Raw genomic sequence first — 7,782 nt, forward strand, 5'->3', positions numbered from 1 at the left:
TAGGAACGGAGTTTCTCACAGGGGAAATGGGATGTGTACCTGACAGGCTAGGTGAACAAAATTTCATATGCAGTTGTCCTCCAGTGGACCGGGAACAGGACCCAGGTCAGGCGAGCGCATATTGTCTTTGGTCCCACACATCCTGGGGCAGTGTGCTGCCTCAGCTCCCTTACAAGGCTGTGTTGACATTGAGCCACGTAAATAGAATAAGCGGCCGTTGTCAGTCTGACGCACATCCCAGCGTAGCCTTGCAGAGTTCCAATCCCAAGCCCTGTGGAGACAGACGGGCCTGAAAGCGTTTCACCCACGACGTTTCTTTGAAAACTCCGGGTCATTCCGAGTGCAGGGAGGACTGGGATGCAGGGGGCTGAGAGCGTAAAACATATCGTTTGGCCGTGCCTCTCGGACTTGGAGTGTGGGAAAGCGTTCCCATGGGGACGGGAGGACAAAGCCTGCCCAAATCAAGTTGCAGGGTGCTGTTGTCGTTACATGGAATCCCGGGGTTTGTTCACTGCTGTTTGGGAAAACGAAATCCTGGCTTCGTGTTTGTTCCTTGAGTGCGCAAAGTCCTCGTAGAGGGAGGCTTGAGGTGTCCAGTGTTCACACAAACCGGTTCCGATCACAGGACGGAACATCGCACACACTTCTTGGGGCACTGTGGCCTCAGGTCCATTGCAAAGTAAGCCTTCGCCGAGGCATGGGAAACGAGCTGCTCCCCAGCTCACAAATGCCCGTGATGAGCTGGGCCGGATGGAATCATGGGGGTACCATGCTGCTTTCCCTGCAGGAGAAACATACTACAAGGTTCTAGAACACACTGTTATCTATGGGAGCTCTCTGGTGCCCGGGATGCTCGGTGGCTCCAACAAGGGGCGCTAAGGGCTCATTCTGAAGCCCATACGTTGCCAATCATTTAAATGCACTTGGCTGCTGGCCCACGTGCTGGTTGCCCACCTCTGCAATGCATGGGAATTTAACTCTGTAGCAGGTCTTCACACCGCGGACATTAATTTCGTTCACATCTTCGACCCTGAGCCTAGTGGCAGAGGCAAAAGCTGGGTCACTTCCGAGGCTCTTCCACCAGATGTTTGCAGAGCCGCCTGCCTTGGACTTGAAGCTACACAGAAGCAGAGACCTCAGGCACAGGGCCGACTGAGCGGTGTCCACCCTCATAGCATATAGAATTTCCTAAGGAACAGGGTCACTTTGATGTCAGCTCTGGGATGCAAGATTTCGTGAGAGTGCTCCTTTTGTGACCAGAATCTATGGCTCAGGTGGGACACGAGCAGCGGTTACTTTCGGACCTTGCCATCTCAGACACTCTACTTCTGGGGCGTACGGAGGCTGCGCGAATGTAACAAAGTGGGCTCAAGTCCATTACCCGAAAAGGGTCTCATGCCTCTCAACCGATGGCAGCGTGTCTCCTGCTGCTGCAGAAGGACTACAAAAGTCTGTTTCGGGCTATAGGATAGAAACGTGATGCCCGCTGATAGAAATGCCGGCAGTGGCCCGTAGTGAAAGTGTCATGCACCTGGTGGTCTCTCCGACATAACCAAACCACACGTACCGGTCACGGACATGTGCCCCTGCGTGGGGCAGAGTGCGTGAAGCCACCTGTTCGGGCAAATCCTACGGTTGGCCTGGCAAATGTGTCCCGTTTCTGGGAAATTGTTATGTTGCTTTCCAGTTTGATGAAAGGTACGTTACGAGCATTGCCGTTTCCTGATTTGGAGTGCTGCCATGGGGTGCAACACAAAGACCCAAGTGTTTGGGGGACAGGGAAATAGCACTTTTGCACAGGTATCTTCATGCTACCCCGAGCTCTGGGCTCCGTATTCAACTTGGAGTAAAGGAGGCCTGGGGTGCAATGCACCGACCATCTGGCCCTAGACGGGATATGCACGTGCAAAAGACGAGCTAGAGGAGAGAAATGGGATACCCACAGTTCTTCGGTATAGGCCAGTTCTCATCCAGCTCGTGTGGAAAGCAGGTTCTGAAAGGCTTGGGAGCCTTGTCTCAACACGTCGAACAGGAGTGCATTCACACAGTACTACACTCTGAGTTTCTCAAGGGTACTTGGAGGGGCAGCTTTTCAGACTGCATAGGAACGGAGTTTCTCACAGGGGAAATGGGATGTGTACCTGACAGGCTAGGTGAACAAAACTGCATATGCAGTTGTCCTCCAGTGGACCGGGAACAGGACCCAGGTCAGGCGAGCGCATAGTGTCTTTGGTCCCACACATCCTGGGGCAGTGTGCTGCCTCAGCTCCCTTACAAGGCTGTGTTGACATTGAGCCACGTAAATAGAATAAGCGGCGGTTGTCAGTCTGACGCACATCCCAGCGTAGCCTTGCAGACTTCCAATCCCAAGCCCTGTGGAGACAGAAGGGCCTGAAAGCGTTTCACCCAGGACGGCTCTTTGAAAACTCCGGGTCATTCCGAGTGCAGAGAGCACAGCGGTGCAAGGGGCTGAGAGCGTAAAACATATCGTTTGGCCATGGCTATCGGACTTGGAGTGTGGCAAAGCGTGCCCAAGGGGACGGGAGGACAAAGCCTGCCCAAATCAAGTTGCACGGTGCTGTTGTCTTTACATGGAATCCCGGGGTTTGTTCACTGCTGTTTGAGAAAACGAAACCCTGGCTTCGTGTTTGTTCCTTGAGTGCGGGAAGTGCTCGTAGAGGGAGGCTTGAGGTGTCCAGTGTTCACACAAACTGGTTCCGATCACAGGACGGAACATCGCACACACTTCTTGGGGCACTGTGGCCTCAGGTCCATTGCAAAGTAAGTCTTCGCCGAGGCATGGGAAACGAGTTGCTCCCCAGCTCACAAATGCCCGTGATGAGCTGGGCCGGATGGAAGCATGGGGGTACCATGCTGCTTTCCCTGCAGGAGAAACATACTACAAGGTTCTAGAACATACTGTTATCTATGGGAGCTCTCTGGTGCCCGGGATGCTCGGTGGCTCCAACAAGGGGGGCTAAGGGCTCATTCTGAAGCCCATACGATGCCAATCATTTAAATGCACTTGGCTGCTGGCCCACGTGCTGGTTGCCCACCTCTGCAATGCATGGGAATTTAACTCTGTAGCAGGTCTTCACACCGCGGACATTAATTTCGTTCACATCTTCGACCCTGAGCCTAGTGGCAGAGGCAAAAGCTGGGTCACTTCCGAGGCTCTTCCACCAGATGTTTGCAGAGCCGCCTGCCTTGGACTTGAAGCTACACAGAAGCAGAGACCTCAGGCACAGGGCCGACTGAGCGGTGTCCACCCTCATAGCATATAGAATTTCCTAAGGAACAGGGTCACTTTGATGTCAGCTCTGGGATGCAAGATTTCGTGAGAGTGCTCCTTTTGTGACCAGAATCTATGGCTCAGGCGGGACACGTGCAGCCGTTACTTTCGGACCTTGACATCTCGGACACTCTACCTCTGCGGCGTTGGGAAGCTGCGCAAATGTAACAAAGTGGGCTCAAGTCCAGTACCCGAAAAGGGTCTCATGCATCTCAAAAGATGGCAGCGTGTCTCCTGCTGCTGCAGAAGGACTACAAAAGTCTGTTTCGGGCTATAGGATAGAAACGTGATGCTCGCTGATAGAAATGCCGGCAGTGGCCCGTAGTCAAAGTGTCATGCACCTGGTGGTCTCTTCGACATAACCAAACCACACGTACCGGTCACGGACATGTGCCCCAGCGTGGGGCAGGGTGCGTGAAGCCACCTGTTCTGGCAAACCCTATGGTTGGCCTGGCAAATGTGTCCCGTTTCTGGGAAATTGTTATGTTGCTTTCCAGTTTGATGAAAGGTACGTTACGAGCATTGCCGTTTCTGGATTTGGAGTGCTGCCATGGGGTGCAACACAAAGACCCAAGTGTTTGGGGGACAGGGAAATAGCACTTTCGCACAGGTATCTTCATGCTACCCCGCGCTCTGGGCTCCGTATTCAACTTGGAGTAAAGGAGGCCTGGGGTGCAATGCACGGACCGTCTGGCCCTAGACGGGATATGCACGTGCAAAAGACGAGCTAGAGGAGAGAAATGGGATACCCACAGTTCTTCGGTATAGGCCAGTTCTCATCCAGCTCGTGTGGAAAGCAGGTTCTGAAAGGCTTGGGAGCCTTGTCTCAACACGTGGAACAGGAGTGCATTCACACAGTACTACACTCTGAGTTTCTCAAGGGTACTTGGAGGGGCAGCTTTTCAGACTGCATAGGAACGGAGTTTCTCACAGGGGAAATGGGATGTGTACCTGACAGGCTAGGTGAACAAAATTTCATATGCAGTTGTCCTCCAGTGGACCGGGAACAGGACCCAGGTCAGGCGAGCGCATAGTGTCTTTGGTCCCACACATCCTGGGGCAGTGTGCTGCCTCAGCTCCCTTACAAGGCTGTGTTGACATTGAGCCACGTAAATAGAATAAGCGGCCGTTGTCAGTCTGACGCACATCCCAGCGTAGCCTTGCAGACTTCCAATCCCAAGCCCTGTGGAGACAGACGGGCCTGAAAGCGTTTCACCCACGACGGCTCTTTGAAAACTCCGGGTCTTTCCGAGTTCAGGGAGCACAGCGGAGCAAGGGGCTGTGAGCGTAAAACATATCGTTTGGCCATGGCTATCGGACTTGGAGTGTGGCAAAGCGTGCCCAGGGGACGGGAGGAAAAAGCCTGCCCAAATCAAGTTGCAGGGTGCTGTTGTCTTTACATGGAATCCCGGGGTTTGTTCACTGCTGTTTGAGAAAACGAAACCCTGGCTTCGTGTTTGTTCCTTGAGTGCGGGAAGTGTTCGTAGAGGGAGGCTTGAGGTGTCCAGTGTTCACACAAATCGGTTCCGATCACAGGACGGAACATCGCACACACTTCTTGGGGCACTGTGGCCTCAGGTCCATTGCAAAGTAAGCCTTCGCCGAGGCATGGGAAACGAGTTGCTCCCCAGCTCACAAATGCCCGTGATGAGCTGGGCCGGATGGAAGCATGGGGGTACCATGCTGCTTTCCCTGCAGGAGAAACATACTACGAGGTTCTAGAGCATAATGTTATCTATGGGAGGCCTGTGGTGCTCGGGATGCTCGGTGGCTCCAACAAGGGGCGCTAAGGGCTCATTCTGAAGCCCATACGATGCCAATCATTTAAATGCACTTGGCTGCTGGCTCATGTGCTGGTTGCCCACCTCTGCAATGCATGGGAATTTAACTCTGTAGCAGGTCTTCACACCGCGTACATTAATTTCGTTCACATCTTCGACCCTGAGCCTAGTGGCAGAGGCAAAAGCTAGGTCACTTCCGAGGCTCTTCCACCAGATGTTTGCAGAGCCGCCTGCCTTGGACTTGAAGCTACACAGAAGCAGAGACCTCAGGCACAGGGCCGACTGAGCGGTGTCCACACTCATAGCATATAGAATTTCCTAAGGAACAGGGTCACTTTGATGTCAGCTCTGGGATGCAAGATTTCGTGAGAGTGCTCCTTTTGTGACCAGAATCTATGGCTCAGGCGGGACACGTGCAGCGGTTACTTTCGGACCTTGCCATCTCAGACACTCTACTTCTGGGGCGTACGGAGGCTGCGCGAATGTAACAAAGTGGGCTCAAGTCCAGTACCCGAAAAGGGTCTCATGCCTCTCAACAGATGGCAGCGTGTCTCCTGCTGCTGCAGAAGGACTACAAAAGTCTGTTTCGGGCTATAGGATAGAAACGTGATGCCCGCTGATAGAAATGCCGGCAGTGGCCCGTAGTGAAAGTGTCATGCACCTGGTGGTCTCTCCGACATAAACAAACCACACGTACCGGTCACGGACATGTGCCCCTGCGTGGGGCAGAGTGCGTGAAGCCACCTGTTCGGGCAAACCCTACGGTTGGCCTGGCAAATGTGTCCCGTTTCTGGGAAATTGTTATGTTGCTTTCCAGTTTGATGAAAGGTACGTTACGAGCATTGCCGTTTCCTGATTTGGAGTGCTGCCATGGGGTGCAACACAAAGACCCAAGTGTTTGGGGGACAGGGAAATAGCACTTTCGCACAGGTATCTTCATGCTACCCCGAGCTCTGGGCTCCGTATTCAACTTGGAGTAAAGGAGGCCTGGGGTGCAATGCACGGACCGTCTGGCCCTAGACGGGATATGCACGTGCAAAAGACGAGCTAGAGGAGAGAAATGGGATACCCACAGTTCTTCGGTATAGGCCAGTTCTCATCCAGCTCGTGTGGAAAGCAGGTTCTGAAAGGCTTGGGAGCCTTGTCTCAACACGTGGAACAGGAGTGCATTCACACAGTACTACACTCTGAGTTTCTCAAGGGTACTTGGAGGGGCAGCTTTTCAGACTGCATAGGAACGGAGTTTCTCACAGGGGAAATGGGATGTGTACCTGACAGGCTAGGTGAACAAAATTTCATATGCAGTTGTCCTCCAGTGGACCGGGAACAGGACCCAGGTCAGGCGAGCGCATATTGTCTTTGGTCCCACACATCCTGGGGCAGTGTGCTGCCTCAGCTCCCTTACAAGGCTGTGTTGACATTGAGCCACGTAAATAGAATAAGCGGCCGTTGTCAGTCTGACGCACATCCCAGCGTAGCCTTGCAGAGTTCCAATCCCAAGCCCTGTGGAGACAGACGGGCCTGAAAGCGTTTCACCCACGACGTTTCTTTGAAAACTCCGGGTCATTCCGAGTGCAGGGAGGACTGGGATGCAGGGGGCTGAGAGCGTAAAACATATCGTTTGGCCGTGCCTCTCGGACTTGGAGTGTGGGAAAGCGTTCCCATGGGGACGGGAGGACAAAGCCTGCCCAAATCAAGTTGCAGGGTGCTGTTGTCGTTACATGGAATCCCGGGGTTTGTTCACTGCTGTTTGGGAAAACGAAATCCTGGCTTCGTGTTTGTTCCTTGAGTGCGCAAAGTCCTCGTAGAGGGAGGCTTGAGGTGTCCAGTGTTCACACAAACCGGTTCCGATCACAGGACGGAACATCGCACACACTTCTTGGGGCACTGTGGCCTCAGGTCCATTGCAAAGTAAGCCTTCGCCGAGGCATGGGAAACGAGCTGCTCCCCAGCTCACAAATGCCCGTGATGAGCTGGGCCGGATGGAATCATGGGGGTACCATGCTGCTTTCCCTGCAGGAGAAACATACTACAAGGTTCTAGAACACACTGTTATCTATGGGAGCTCTCTGGTGCCCGGGATGCTCGGTGGCTCCAACAAGGGGCGCTAAGGGCTCATTCTGAAGCCCATACGTTGCCAATCATTTAAATGCACTTGGCTGCTGGCCCACGTGCTGGTTGCCCACCTCTGCAATGCATGGGAATTTAACTCTGTAGCAGGTCTTCACACCGCGGACATTAATTTCGTTCACATCTTCGACCCTGAGCCTAGTGGCAGAGGCAAAAGCTGGGTCACTTCCGAGGCTCTTCCACCAGATGTTTGCAGAGCCGCCTGCCTTGGACTTGAAGCTACACAGAAGCAGAGACCTCAGGCACAGGGCCGACTGAGCGGTGTCCACCCTCATAGCATATAGAATTTCCTAAGGAACAGGGTCACTTTGATGTCAGCTCTGGGATGCAAGATTTCGTGAGAGTGCTCCTTTTGTGACCAGAATCTATGGCTCAGGTGGGACACGAGCAGCGGTTACTTTCGGACCTTGCCATCTCAGACACTCTACTTCTGGGGCGTACGGAGGCTGCGCGAATGTAACAAAGTGGGCTCAAGTCCATTACCCGAAAAGGGTCTCATGCCTCTCAACCGATGGCAGCGTGTCTCCTGCTGCTGCAGAAGGACTACAAAAGTCTGTTTCGGGCTATAGGATAGAAACG

Source organism: Delphinapterus leucas, chromosome X, assembly GCF_059928025.1.
Source record: "Delphinapterus leucas isolate spDelLeu-1000000601 "Yukka" chromosome X, BTC_Dleu_Yukka2, whole genome shotgun sequence".
Classification (NCBI taxonomy): Eukaryota; Metazoa; Chordata; class Mammalia; order Artiodactyla; family Monodontidae; genus Delphinapterus; species Delphinapterus leucas.